This window comes from Rhineura floridana, chromosome 9, assembly GCF_030035675.1.
Source record: "Rhineura floridana isolate rRhiFlo1 chromosome 9, rRhiFlo1.hap2, whole genome shotgun sequence".
Taxonomy (NCBI): domain Eukaryota; kingdom Metazoa; phylum Chordata; class Lepidosauria; order Squamata; family Rhineuridae; genus Rhineura; species Rhineura floridana.
The window spans coordinates 93,357,981-93,371,418 of NC_084488.1; the positions used below are offsets into that span (position 1 = coordinate 93,357,981).

General features: G+C 42.9%; 1 pseudogene; it reads left to right on the plus strand.

Moving 5' to 3' along the window:
- Nucleotides 1-511: 511 nt before the first annotated feature.
- On the plus strand, nt 512-9,159 carry LOC133363676 (CCAAT/enhancer-binding protein alpha-like; annotated as a pseudogene).
- Nucleotides 9,160-13,438: the final 4,279 nt, after the last annotated feature.

The window sequence follows — 13,438 nt, forward strand, 5'->3', positions numbered from 1 at the left end:
TCTAAGTGCAACAACATTCTCTCCACCTACAATTCTCAGCAACTGGACATACTCCCTCAGACATGGGCAATAGATACATTCCTATCTGAGAGACTGGTTACAGAAGGTGCTACTAGAGGATTACTGATCAATTCCATATTTGTGTGGAATTCATTCTGTCCTCCACGCTATGGACAGAAAACTGATATTAAACTGTACTTCCCCAATTGGTTTAACCAGGATGCAAGTCCCAAGGAAGGAAAGAGGTGAAGGGGTAGAAGAAGATGAAATGCATGCTTTGGTCTCTCTGTTTTAGTTGCTAATCTATAGTTCAGCAAGCCAGGAATTGATTGTCTGAATTGGGCCAATGTGTCCTTTTGAAGATCTGTTTATGGATTATATAGATATACCGGTTCCACATTTAAGATGCCATTCTTAGAAATAGTGTGTGTGTGGGGGGGAGAGGAATTGATATCACAAGGCAAAAACTTCCTACCCTCACATACAGGTACATTGCTCATACACCAATGGCATGTCCGCACCTGCTCGCACGCCCAGCAGCGGCGCCTACAGCTACCTGGCCTTGGTGTTGGACCTTCCAGACATCTGCAAGCACAAGAACTCCATCTACCTGAGTGCCTACATCAACCAGACGCCTTCAATGACAAGTTCCTGGCCGACCTCTTCCAGCACAGCAAGCAGCAGGAGTGTGCAGCCAAGGCCAGCGGCAGTGTCGAGGCGGGGATGCCAGGTGGCAGGTTTCCGCAGGGCGACGGATTGCTCTACGGCTATGCTGTATGGCTACGCGGATAAGCTGGACTCCACCGCGGCCCACGAGCACCTAAGCTGGGGGCCTCCTTCCTGCCCGGCCTGCGCCCATTGCTCATCAAGCAGGAACCCCATGAGGATGATGAGGTGGCAGCATTGGCCGCCCTCTACCCACTGCCCCTGGGGGGCCCCAACTGCAGCCACCTCCAGTACCAGGTGGTACACTGTGCCCAGATGACGGTGCACCTGCAGCCCAGTGGGCGGCCCATGCTGCCACCCACACCGGCCCCAGCCCGCATGCCGTCGTTGCCCATCACCACCTCCACCAGCAGCACCACCACCAGCTCCACACCAGGGCTGCGCCGTTGTTGGGCAAGAGCAAGAAGGCTCTGGAATTTGTATTGTTTGTATGGTATTTTATGTTTTATTGTATATTTTATTGTATATTTTGTACATTACTGATATTTTATATGAATTGCCATCTACCTTAGTGTTTATTCATAAAAACAAGCTTTAAGTTGTTTTTATGATGATATAAGCAGTTTGTTATTGTTGTTTTGTTTTTTATAATGATATAAGCAGTTCCCAGGTCCCTTCTTTGTTGCAAGATTCTGGGGGTGAGCTGTGTTTGGGTCCTGAGTGAGAGCCAGGATGGATATATGGAGTCCTGGGTGAGAGCCAGGAGCACAAGAGGGTGTGTATGTTAGAAGCAGAAGGGACTGATATGGAGTTTATTTAATAGTAATCTGTTTTGGTGCAACACTTGTATATGTAATATTGAGTATTTTTGTAACATTTCTTGTTTAAGCTTCTTTTGTATTACTTTATATTTTGTATTATAGGATGATAGTATGATGTCTGTATATTTTTGTCATTTCTATGGTTGTAAACTACCTTGAGTGCAGTGATGTAGAAAAGTGGTATACAGATTAAAAATGAAATGAAATGTCACCAAAAATGACTACAGCAAATATGTAGCCATGTCGAAACTGTTATGAGCCTTTTTGTTCACATAACCATTCGCATAGCTCTGTGTTATTCAGCTCAGTTACAAGATTCTCAAACTGTGTTCAAGTTCTTGTGCATTTTTTTCTTGGTAGAAAATCCTTAATGGTTGCAAATCTATTCAGATGTACCTAGGAGTAGTAAGCCCCATTGAACAAGAGTTATTTCTGAGTAAGTATGCATAGGATGGAGCTGTTAAATGTTCTTAAATTAATATGTGACAACAGTAAGATCACTGTTGCTTCAACTTAATAGGTAGGTGCCTCTCGTTCCTCGCTATGTTGCCAGTCTTTTCTAGAGCTTCCTTGATGGCAAACATGAAGCCATTTGCATCAATGCCTGTCTCATGTTAATTTTCACATTTCTCAATTTTAAATTGAAAATGCCCCGCCATGCCGATCTGATGCTTCCCATAAGCTCATTTCAAAACAAAACCTTACAAAACGTATAGTCCTGAACTTAAAAAGGCTTGCTTAACAACCCTCTAAATTCTCATGGCAACACAAAAAAAAAGTCAGAGAGAATCAAGAGTTCAAAGTGTAAAAAGAAAGAGGAAAAAACAGCCCCCTTTTGGACTTTTTTCTGTCAGAGTTCTCATAATTTGTTGAAATTAATTAACAACCAGATATGTTCACAGAGTACCTGTAATCCTGTTACTAATCTTGCCCCATACTCTGACCTTCATCTTCTGCAGTTTAAAAGTTTAAAAAATGCCTGGCTGATTTTTAATTAATTTAATTAAATTTCCATTGAACTCAATGATAACTTTGGGCATGCGCAGTAAGAACCAACTGTCAGTGTTCTAAAAGCCAGACTCACAGCTGCTGGACTTGATTAATCAGGGGGCCACACCCACACTAGACTTTGATTTCACTTGACACAGTCATGTCTTCCCCCAAAGAATCCTAGGAAGTGTAGTTTATGAAGGGTGCTGAGAGGAGACTCCTATTCCCCTGACAGAGCTCCAGTGGCCAGATAGTTAACAGTCAGCCACTCTGATTGAAGCTCTGTGAGGTAACACGGTGTCTCCTAGCAACTCTTAGCACCCTTCACTAACTACACTTCCCAGGATTCTTTAGGAAAAGCCATAACTGTCTAAAGTGGAAAAAAGGTCTGGTGTGGATGTAGCCAGGAACAGATTTGATTTAAATTTGGGTGGGAGGCTATATGTGCCTCCCTTCCCATCCCCCTCCAATCCCCTTCTTCCACCTCCTCCTCCTCCTCCCCCATGGTCAGTTTTATCTATCCTAAGCATGATTCCACGAGAGTAAATCCTATTGAACTCTACAAGCATGCAAATGATCAAGTCTGCCCTCCCCTCTTCCTGCCTCCCATCACCTCCCTTTTGTCCCTTCCCTTCCCCTTCTATCACATCTCCCCTCCAATCCTGCTCCCCTTCTAACCCCCTCCTTCCCCCACTTCCTCCTTCTGCTCCCCTCTCCCCCCTTCCTCCTTCCTCTACTCTCCCCTCCTCCCCTCCCCCATGATCAGTTTTACCTATCCTAGCCATGATTGCACAGGAGTAAATCCCACTGAACTCAATAAGCATGCAAATTATCAATCCATTCTCAGCAAACTTGCACACGATCCCATTTCTTACCTCCCAGATTAAAAAGTAGAGAAATTCACTAATAGGCAAAAAAACCTTGCAGTTTAAGAGCTTTTTTTAGTGTTGCGAAGTGTTGCTGTACTTCACATATTCACAGAAACAAAAGCAAAAGAATATGATTTACTATAGGAAACTTCACTAAAATTGCAAAGTAAATCAAACATATTTAAAGTGACTATCTGAACTATATGAACTGTTTTAATATTGTTGCTTCCTCCCTGCTAAACAAGATCAGCACAGCACGTGTCTTGTTTCTGTTATTTGGGCTGATTGCAGGTGTGGCCACCACTCACCATATGCTCAGAGGCACATGTTACCAAATTCTTCCAAGCTACACAGGAAGTGGATTGGACTGTGAAAGACCAACCCAAATTGTGTTTGCATTTTTACCAATTTGTAGGGCAGTACAATATCTCAGAGAGGAGGTCAGGTCTCCTGCTCCCCTGGTGCATTCACTATAGCTGCCCAATTTTCCTGATTTTTAAATTTGATAGAAATATCTGTGGGCTATAGGTATGTTCTTAAACCGCAAGGTTTTTTCCTATTAGTGAATCATTTTGTTTTTGCTTTTTTCCCATTCTCTGAGCTTATCCTAGTTAACCGCATGCAGATCTTCTTTTTGTTTGCATTATGCTTATCAGTATGATATTTGATACAAATCCCCTGTCATTTGGTGCAATTTGTTCCACTCACTGAGAACACCTTTTTTTAAAGTACCAGCAGAATATTAACCATGTAATAATGCTGTGAAAATCCCTCTCTGCTATCTGAACTCCAGCCTAAACAGTCAAGTAATGTCAAATGTCTCCAGTATAGAAATGTGACATCACTGAGTCCAACTTAATGCAGGATGTAACTACAGCAACACTAGCAAGTGGTCATCCATCCTTTGCTTAAATATATTTATGTATAAATACATGCTAAGTCAACCCATTAGCATGAAGATCTTCATTGGTGCAATGGGACTTCCTCTCCTCTCTCTCTCTCTCTCTCTCTCTCTCTCTCTCACACACACACACACACACACACACACTCTCCATATCTATTCTTGGGGCTCCCCCAACCCTCTGGAAGAGATTTGGAGGGGCATGCAGGGAAAGCAGAGGAAGACATTCTGTTGTTCAGGCAGAAGTCCTTGCACTAATGGGGCAACTTCAGATATACCACCAATACAATCCATAATTCGCTAGCAACTATCCTTCCATATGAAATAGTCGAGCAGCTTTATGTTCTCTAGAAAAATGCTACTTTTTTCACTTTCCAGGATGGGTTGGCAGTTGTAATTTACATATAATGGTTTGAATAAATATAAAAATATCAAAGGAAATTAGTTGGTATTGCTGTCCAAGTCAGGCTCCACACTGAAGGTGTTGATGCCTTAACAGTGTGTGTGTGTGTGATTTTTTAAGCATGCCTATTGTAATATGTAATTTGGCTAGTGTCAATTGCCGAGTGGAGTTATTTCCCATTAGTATGGAAAATAATTCTGTAATCCAACTAAATCATATAACTGGCACTTGAATATGTTACTAATGCAACATGGACCTCAACTACACAGAAACTGTTTCCAGCAGCTACTTGTTGCCAAGGTTCTTTGTCTTCTCACTTAAAGTAGATAGCCTAATCTCAAAGCCCTTGCAAATCAAGTTTCTTGAAAATAATTATGTAACAGCAATAACCCGTTCTAGCTCAAACAATTTTCATAATTATTCAACAAGCTTATAAAATATTGTGCCAGCTTTTTCTTAATCAAATTGTCAGAAGAGTTATATCTCATGCAAATTATTTGCATTGTATCACTTACTGCACTGTGGAAGGTACAATGTTGCTTGCAGGCTTATAAAGTAGAGTAGTCTTATTTCAGAATGGAATGGAATGGAAGACAATTTTGTTTGGTCTGAATTTTTAAGCAAACTGACTATGAGGAAGAGGTTGCATTGCTGCCATTGGCCTCCATAGCCACTCCATCCATAGTCCCACTTTCAGCCCAACCAGACATAAACATGGACAGGCAAGAAGTCCAGGTCACTGCTTAAATCTAGCAGTGATCCAGACATGGAGTTGAAAACTGCAGGGGCACCAGATGGTGAGCCAGGTTAGGTTCAGGGCTCAGAGCTGACTGCTGAAGATAGGGAGACCATTGTACCCGAGGCTGTGGTACAGGAGCCCCCAGAAGAACTTCCCATGCCTGCAGGGCCAGTAGGGCTAGAGCTCAGACCCTCACTGAACCTTCACCCGAGGAACCAGATGCCACTCACAAGGCCAGCCCATATTGCAAGGAGCTCACCAGGAGTAGGGTTGACAGGTTCAAAGCCTGAGACTGATCCTGTATCTTTAAAAGGTAAAGGTGTCCCCCCACTTATAGTGCAAGTCGTTTCCGACTCTTAGGGTGACGTCTTGCGACGTTTACTAGGCAGACCATATATATGGGGTGGGATTGCCAGTTCCTTCCCCGTTCTTTACCCCCCAGCATATGCCAGGTACTCATTTTACCGACGACGGATGGATGGAAGGCAGAGTGGACCTCGACCCCTTTTACCGGAGATTCGACTTCCTCCTTCTGTTGAAATCGAACTCCGGCCGTGAGTAGAGCTTTGGTTGCGTTACTGCCGCTTACCACACTGCACCACGGAGGATCTTAGGAGATCTTTAGGAGAAGAGAAAGTCAGCCAAGTGATTGTAATGGGAAAAACCACAAGGTGGAATTCTCCCTTCTCCCTGCACAACTTTTAAAGATACCCAGGCCCAGTCTCCAAGAGGTCTTCTGTATCTTTAAAAGCTGTGCAGGGGGAAGGGAGAATTCTACCTTGTGGCTTTTCCCATTACAATGTTGCAACTTGGCTGACTTTCTCTTCTCCTAAAGATCAGGATCAGTCTCAGGCCTTGAACCTGGCAACCCCAGGGGCGTCACTACCGGGGTGCAGAGGGTGCGGCCCGCACCCGGGTGTCACCATGAGGGGGGTGACACCCAGAGCCGCCCCACCCCATGCCGTTGCCTGGCAAGGCTGCTCCAACTCCTCCTCGGAAGCGGGCGGGCGAGACCGGGAGCAGTGTCGGCGGGGCGAGGTAGGGGCGCCGGCATTCCCAGGCCTTCTCCAGCTAGGTGCCCCTCCAGCGCACACCCTCCCAGGGGCATGGACGGGGTGGCTGGCCTCGAGTTTACACGCATGCGCGTGCGCACACAAGCCAAGCCACCTCGTCCATGCCCCTGGGAGGACGAGCACCGGAGGTTCACACACACCCCGCACTCCCGCTAGTGATGCTGCTGGGCAACCCTAACCAGGAGGGAGGCTATGGAATGGAGTGACCTTATTCAGGCCAGAGGTTGGCCTTTTAAGGGAGCAGTGACCATAGTGCTATTAAATTAAACATACATGTAAATGGCCAATTGCCAAGAAAAGCCAACACGGTCACATTTGACTTCAAAAGAGGAAACTTCACAAAACTGAGGGGATTGGTAAAAAGAAAGCTGAAAAACAAAGTCCAGAGGGTCACATCACTCGAAAATGCTTGGAAGTTGTTTAAAAACACTATATTAGAAGCTCAACTGGAGTGTATACCGCAGATCAGAAAAAGTACAGCCAGGGCCAAGAAGATGCCAGCATGGTTAGCGAGCAAAGTCAAGGAAGCTCTTAGAGGCAAAAAGTCTTCCTTCAGAAAATGGAAGTCTTGTCCGAATGAAGAAAATAAAAAAGAACACAAACTCTGGCAAAAGAAATGCAAGAAGACAATAAGGGATGCTAAAAAAGAATTTGAGGAGCACATTGCTAAGAACGTAAAAACCAACAACAAAAAATTCTATAAATACATTCAAAGCAGGAGACCATCTAGGGAGGCGATTGAACCCTTGGATGATAAGGGAGTCAAAGGTGTACTAAAGAACGATAAGGAGATTGCAGAGAAGCTAAATGAATTCTTTGCATCTGTCTTCACAGTGGAAGATATAGGGCAGATCCCTGAACCTGAACTAACATTTGCAGGAAGGGATTCTGAGGAACTGAGACTTTCAAACGAGAGAGGAAGTTCTAGGCTTAATGGACAATATAAAAACTGACAAATCACCAGGCCCGGATGGCATCCACCCGAGAGTTCTCAAAGAACTCAAATGTGAAATTGCTGATCTGCTAACTAAAATATGTAACTTGTCCCTCGGGTCCTCCTCCGTGCCTGAGGACTGGAAAGTGGCAAATGTAACGCCAATCTTCAAAATGGGATCCAGAGGGGATCCTGGAAATTACAGGCCAGTTAGCTTAACTTCTGTCCCTGGAAAACTGGTAGAAAGTATGATTAAAGCTAGATTAACTAAGCACATAGAACAACAAGCCTTGCTGAAGCAGAGCCAGCATGGCTTCTGCAAGGGAAAGTCCTGTCTCAGTAACCTATTAGAATTCTTTGAGAGTGTCAACAAGCATATAGATAGAGGTGATCCAGTGGACATAGTGTACTTAGACTTTCAAAAAGCGTTTGACAAGGTACCTCACCAAAGACTTCTGAGGAAGCTTAGCAGTCATGGAATAAGAGGAGAGGTCCTCTTGTGGATAAGGAATTGGTTAAGAAGCAGAAAGCAGAGAGTAGGAATAAATGGACAGTTCTCCCAATGGAGGGCTGTAGAAAGTGGAGTCCCTCAAGGATCGGTATTGGGACCTGTACTTTTCAACTTGTTCATTAATGACCTAGAATTAGGAGTGAGCAGTGAAGTGGCCAAGTTTGCTGACGACACTAAATTGTTCAGGGTTGTTAAAACAAAAAGGGATTGCGAAGAGCTCCAAAAAGACCTCTCCAAACTGAGTGAATGGGTGGAAAAATGGCAAATGCAATTCAATATAAACAAGTGTAAAATTATGCATATTGGAGCAAAAAATCTGAATTTCACATATATGCTCATGCGGTCTGAACTGGCAGTGACCGACCAGGAGAGAGACCTCGGGGTTGTAGTGGACAGCACGATGAAAATGTCGACCCAGTGTGCAGCAGCTGTGAAAAAGGCAAATTCCATGCTAGCGATAATTAGGAAAGGTATTGAAAATAAAACAGCCGATATCATAATGCTGTTGTATAAATCTATGGTGTGGCCACATTTGGAATACTGTGTACAGTTCTGGTCGCCTCATCTCAAAAAGGATATTATAGAGTTGGAAAAGGTTCAGAAGAGGGCAACCAGAATGATCAAGGGGATGGAGCGACTCCCTTATGAGGAAAGGTTGCAGCATTTGGGGCTTTTTAGTTTAGAGAAAAGACGGGTCAGAGGAGACATGATAGAAGTGTATAAAATTATGCATGGCATTGAGAAAGTGGATAGAGAAAAGTTCTTCTCCCTCTCTCATAATACTAGAACTCGTGGACATTCAAAGAAGCTGAATGTTGGAAGATTCAGGACAGACAAAAGGAAGTACTTCTTTACTCAGCGCATAGTTGAACTATGGAATTTGCTCCCACAAGATACAGTAATGGCCACCAGCTTGGATGGCTTTAAAAGAAGATTAGACCAATTCATGAAGGACAGGGCTATCAATGGCTACTAGCTGTGATGGCTGTGCTCTGCCACCCTAGTCAGAGGCAGCATGCTTCTGAAAACCAGTTGCCGGAAGCCTCAGGAGGGGAGAGTGTTCTTGCACTCGGGTCCTGCTTGCAGGCTTCCCCCAGGCATCTGGTTGGCCACTGTGAGAACAGGATGCTGGACTAGATGGGCCACTGGCCTGATCCAGCAGGCTCTTCTTATGATCTTATGTTCTTATGTTCTTAAGGTTCTCTACAAGGGAGGCGAACCTGGAGGAGGTAGTCTGGAGACAGAGGCTTAAAAGACTTCCGTCTGCTCTCAACCTTTGTTGGAGTAAGATGCTCACTATCCATAGTCAGGCAAACAAAAGCACTAAAAACACTTTAAAACATCATAAAAACAGATTTTAAAATACATTAAAACAAAACATCTTGAAAAACATTTTTTAAAAGCTTTCAAAACAACTTTTTTTAAAAAAAGGTTAAAAACATATTAAAAAGCAATTCCAACACAGAAGAAGACTGGGACAAGGTCACAACTTAAAAGGCTTGTTTTGAGTGACTATTTGAGCTCACCTCTGATGCACAGGAAAACTATCACCAGATCTGCTACCAGTGTTATTTAATAGTTAAGCCAAGGGTGATTTGAAGTTTGCTTAGTTGAAATAAGAAATAATGTATTTACCCTTACAGGCTGCTGATAATGGATAAATATTTTAAACGCAAAACTCTTCCTGAACACTGGCTTGCTCAGCCTCTGTCAGCAATGGTTCAGATTCAAATGCTGACAGTGCAAGCTCAGCCATCCCACTGATACTTGCCAACATGGACTTATTGGGAATAAAACTATTAAAAATGCTCATATTTCATCGATCTAATGCTTTGGAACTGTATGTTTTTAGAATAATTTTTAAAGCTTATGAAGCAATATCCTGTAATCAGATTATTGGTGTTCTTACATTCTCATATAGTGAATAACTTAGTAAGTACTATGAATATTTCAGCAAATTCCACATAGGGGCTTTAAGTACATTTTTGCTTGGATGTCTCAAGTAAAGGTTATAAAACAGGCAAACTTGCAGTTAAAATGCATGAAACGGACGTCTGCCAAAGACCTAAGGTCCAAACTCCACGTAACAAAAAATCGATGGGTACCATGCCAAGTAAATCTGGACTTGTGGCTCGCCATTCCAAGAGGATTGGGAACCACCATATAGAAGACATATTTGATGGTTATGATTATTGCTTCTCCTCAAGCTATTCCTTCATTTGCTATAACATTTAGCTTCTCTTTCCCTGTTTCTAGGGGTGAGAGGGTGGGGGAAGAACTAGATGTTCCAAAGCAACTTGTTTCCATTGTTCAGACAGAGATCAGAATGTGGACAGGTCTGCATTCCCTTTCTGATCTCTGACGCTGCCCTTTTTCTGTCCTACACCAGGTTTCATACCACTTTCTCCTATTTCCTTCTCCCTGCTTTGATCCCCTTGCTGCCTCCCCTCCCTGTTTCTTAGCAACTGGCTGATCAGTGTCCCATCCAGGTCTGGCAATGAGAACAAACATTTCATGTATCTATTGGATGAGCTATCCCTGCTCGTCCTTTTATGGAGATGTCCAACATATCTTAAAGCAATTTGTCCATATCAAGCACAGGGTGTGTGTGTGTGTTTTGGCCAAATTTCCATTTGTGAATTCATCCTGTTTTAATTAAACAATGCAAACAAACACAACATCACTCAGGGCTTGAAATATGTTGTGGTACTGACATGTCTATCTGTACAACAGCCAAATGGATTAACATGAAAGAGTATTTAGAAAAGCTGTTCCTAACTGTGCCTGCACAAGAAGCTGAAATGATAATCTAAGTAGCCATTACTTACCAATGACACTTGATTTGTGTCCCACCTACACTTTTTTCTACCTGAAACAAACTTTCAATTTTGTGGTACAAAACATTCCACATCAATAAGGTGCATAGAATCATGGAGTTGGAAAGGGCCTATAAGGCCATCGAGTCCAACTCCCTGTTCAATACAGGAATCCAAATTAAAGCATACCCGACAGGTGACTGTCCAGCTGCCCCTTGAATGCCTCCAGTGTTGGAGAGCCCACCACCTCCCTAGTAATTGGTTCCATTGTCATACTGCTCTAACATGTTCAGTTGAAGTCTGGCTTCCTGTAACTTGAGCCCATTATTCCATGTCATGCTTTCTGGAGTGATTGAGGAGAGATCCTGGCCCTCCTCTGTGTGGCAACCTTTCAAGTACTTGAAGAGTGCTATCATATCTCCCCTCAGTCTTCTGAAGGCTAGAATTCCCTGTGGAATTCCCTCCCCTTAAATATTAGATAGGCACCATCTCTGTTATCTTTTTGGTGCCTATTGAAGACCTTCCTCTTTCAACAAGCCTTTTAAGTTGAGACCTTGTCCCGGTCTGCCTCTGTGTTGGAATTGCTTTTTAATGTGTTTTTAACCTTTTTTTAAAGTTTTGAAAGTTTTTAAAAAAAAATGTTTTTAAAGATGTTTTGTTTTAATGTATTTTAAAGTCTGTTTTTATGATGTTTTAAAGGGTTTTTGGTGCTTTTGTTTGCCGTCCTGGACTCCTGCTGGGAGGAAGGGCAGGACATAAATCAAATAATAAATAAACAAACATGCCCAGTTCTTCCAGTCTCTCCTCATAGGGCTTTGTTTCCAGTCCCCCGATCATCCTCGTTGCCCTCTGAATCCATTCCAGTTTGTCTGCATCCTTCCCAAAGTGCAGCATCCAGAGCGGGATGCTATACTCAAGATGAGGCCTAACCAGTGCTGAATAGAGGGGAACCAATACTTCACGCGATTTGGAAACCATACTTCTGTTAATGCAGCCTAAAATAGCATTTGCCTTTTTTTGCAGCAGCATCACGCTGTTGGCTCATGTTCATCTTGTGATCAACAACAATCCCAAGATCCTTCTCGAATGTAGTATTGCTGAACTAAGTATCTCCCATCTTATAACTGTGCATTTGGTTTCTTTTTCCTAGGTGTGGTACTTTGCACTTATCTCTGTTGAATTTCATTCTGTTGTTTTCAGCCCAATGCTCCAGCCTATCAAGATCATTTTGAATTTTGTTTCTGTCTTCCAAGGTATTAGATACTCCTCCCAATCTTGTATCATCTGCAAACTTGAATAAACCATAGGTTCCGTATTATCACATAACCAGTGCACATCTAAGAACATAAGAAGAGCTTGCTGGATCTAGTCCATCATTTTGTTATCACAGTGGCCAATCGGATACCTGTGGGAAGCCTGCAAGCAGGATCTGAATGGAAAGCAAGGACCATGGCTGAGTGGTAGAGGATCTGCTTTACATGCAGAAGGTCCCAGGTTTAGTCCTTAGCATCTCCAGGCCGGGCTGAGAAACAACGCTGCCTGAAACGCTGTCAGTCTGTATGGACAGTACTGAACTCAATGAACCAATGGTCTGACCCAGTATAAGGCAGCTTCCTCTGTTGCTAATGTGCAGCTCAGAATACATTTATCCTGAGGATGTTCTATTGTCCACCTGACCAAAATGCTGAGGGAGATCTTAAGATGAAAAATAAAATCAAGGATGCATCCAAACTAGGATATATTGTAGTAATGGGTGACTTCAGCTACCCTGACTTAGACTATAGCTCTATACAGCTTGGGACCAGGATACTTGAAAGATCGTCTTACCTCTTATATACCCAGCAGATCACTACGCTCTGCAGGTGGGGGGTTCCTGCAGATACCGTCTTATCAAGAGGTCCATTCCGTGCAACATAGGGAATGGACCTTTAGTGTAGTGGCACCTACCCTTTGGAATTCCCTCCCCTTAAATATTAGACAGGTGCCATCTCTGTTATCTTTTCGGCACCTACTGAAGACCTTCCTCTTTCAACAAGCCATTTAAGCAGAGACCATATCCTAGTCTGTGTCAGTGCTGGAATTGCTTTTTAATGTTTTTAAACCTTTTTTTAAAAGATGCTTTTAAAGCTTTTTTAAACAATGTTTTTAAAGATGGTTTAATATGTTTTTAAGGATGTTTTTGTTTTAATATATTTTAAAGTCTGTTTTTATGATGTTTTGGGGTATTTTTTGGTGCTTTTGTTTGCTGCCCTGTGCTCCTCCTAGGAGGAAGGGTGGGATATAAATTTAATAAATAAATAAATAATAAACTGGCTACATACGTGTTCCAGTCAGGAGAAAGAGGTAAAATCTCTAGATACCCTAAATGACTGTAACCTAGAACAGTTGCTCATTGAACCAATCAGAGGGGCAACAACCTTAATCTTAGCTGGCTTCAGGATCTGGTGCAAGGTGTGTTATTGAACCAAATGGGAGCAGAGACCATAGTGCTAATTAATTAAATAAACATACATGTAAATGGCCAATTGGCAAGAAAATCCAACAAGGTCACATTTGACTTCAAAAGAGGCAACTTCCTCAAAATGAAGGGATCCCCCTGATTATGCTTCTTGCCCTTTTCTGAACCTTTTCCAGCTCTACAATATCCTTTTTGAGGTGAGGTGATCAGAACTACACAGTATTCCAAATGCAGCCACACCATAGATTTATATAACA